We start from the raw sequence: 2,421 nt of genomic DNA on the forward strand, positions 1-2,421 counted from the left end.
CGCATAATAATTCAGCAACGCCTCAAAGTTCACGTCCATCTTCTCACATCTGATAGATGGCAGATATTTGATGGCAACCACTGAAGCCCTTCATCGCCCCCTTGCGAATGACTGACAGAAAACATCTGAATGTAGACTTGCAGGGTTAGAGTTAGAGTTAGAGTTAGACTAACCTCAACCCCACGACCGCTTGACTATTACGCATAATTGAGAGATAAAATGATTGATGTAAAGAGAAATGTAAAGAGATACTGAAGCAGAATGCAACCATCAGCACCAGACAAGAACAAGAACAGCAAGAAGGTGAAAATCCTCCACTCTTCTAGCACATTTTCTAAGTTAATTGCCTTCATGGATACATATTTTTGGAGCATTGAAATAAATGTTCGGTTGGTTTCGTTTCCATCGGGATCCAGCGGCTCGTGCAGTATTGAAGTTGGCAGGTGAATTTGGCGCGCGCGTTTTCTATTTCTCAGAGAACTCCGCCGCGCGCTTTAGCACAAATGAATGAACATGCCCGGGAAAAATGAGCGCAATTTTCTCACATATCAACTCAACTCTCCACTTCGCTCTCTTCTTCTCTGCAAATCAACACACTCATTGTAGAACGACCAGAGGAGAGAGTTCGCCTCTATCACGCGCTCTGTATATGAACTAATGGACGAATATACGAACAGACAAATACTGAAGAACATTTCTGACATCACCATATTTATGCACAAACAATGCAAAATAAGCGTAGCCTATGTGATATTTTCACCGTGTGAACAGAGGTGAACACACTTTTTAAACATAGTTTGTCATCATAAAACGGCTATTTGAATATTATTTCCACTTAAAATATAAAGGACACCTTTTTTTTTTTTTTAGCTAATAGCCTATCAATATTTTTTTTATATGGACATTTTTTTCTTGGTTATGTGGGAACATTCCATATCATTCTGCAAACATTATGGGAATGTTACTTTTAAATCTTCTCTGAACGTTCTTACACAAGTAAAATTTAAAACGAACGTCCAACTAAAACATAAAAAATGCTCCGTGAACAACGTCTATATGACGGAGCCGCGCACGTGACATGCAGGAAAAATATGTATATCATGGCCACGAATGAACAAATCGTTCCCAAGACTTTCAAATACATCAGCACGTTTTACTAATTCATTCCCTCGAATTAAACGAAAACGAGGGAGCAAATTATTAGTAAAACGATCATACGCACAGTTTAGTAAAACAAGGGATCTAATTATTATTATCGCAAGTACCATTTAGTAAAACAAGGGAACAAATTATATTGTAAGTACCATTTAATAAAACGAGGGTACTAATTATATCATTAGTACCACCATTTAGTAAAATGCGGGAACAAATGATATCGTAAGTACCATTTTGTAAAACGTGGGAACTAATTATATCATTAGCACCATTTAGTAAAACGTGGGAACTAATTATATCGTTAGTACCATTTAATAAAACGAGGGTACTAATTATATCGTTAGTACCATTTTGTAAAACGTGGGAACTAATTATATCGTTAGTACCATTTAGTAAAACGTGGGAACTAATTATATCGTTAGTACCATTTAATAAAACGAGGGTACTAATTATATTGTTAGTACCATTTTGTAAAACAATGGAACAAATTATATTGTAAGTACCATTTAATAAAACGTGGGAACTAATTATATCGTTAGTACCATTTTGTAAAGCGTGGGAACTAATTATATCGTTAGTACCATTTTGTAAAACGTGGGAACTAATTATATCATTAGTACCATTTAATAAAACGAGGGTACTAATTATATCATTAGTACCATTTAGTAAAATGCGGGAACAAATCATATCGTAAGTACCATTTTGTAAAACGTGGGAACTAATTATATCGTTAGTACCATTTTGTAAAACGTGGGAACTAATTATATCGTTAGTACCATTTAATAAAACGAGGGTACTAATTATATCATTAGTACCATTTAATAAAACGTGGGAACTAATTATATTGTTAGTACCATTTTGTAAAACGTGGGAACTAATTATATCGTTAGTACCATTTTGTAAAACGTGGGAACTAATTATATCGTTAGTACCATTTTGTAAAACGTGGGAACTGATTATATCGTTAGTACCATTTAGTAAAATGCGGGAACAAATTATATCATAAGTACCATTTTGTAAAACGTGGGAACTAATTATATCGTTAGTACCATTTTGTAAAACGTGGGAACTAATTATATCGTTAGTACCATTTTGTAAAACGTGGGAACTGATTATATCGTTAGTACCATTTTGTAAAACGCCGGAACTAATTATATCGTTAGTACCATTTAGTAAAACGCGGGAACTAATTATATCGTTAGTACCATTTAGTAAAATGCGGGAACAAATTATATCGTAAGTACCATTTTGTAAAACGTGGGAACT

This window comes from Leuciscus leuciscus (genome assembly GCF_965113295.1).
Source record: "Leuciscus leuciscus genome assembly, chromosome: 14".
NCBI lineage: Eukaryota > Metazoa > Chordata > Actinopteri > Cypriniformes > Leuciscidae > Leuciscus > Leuciscus leuciscus.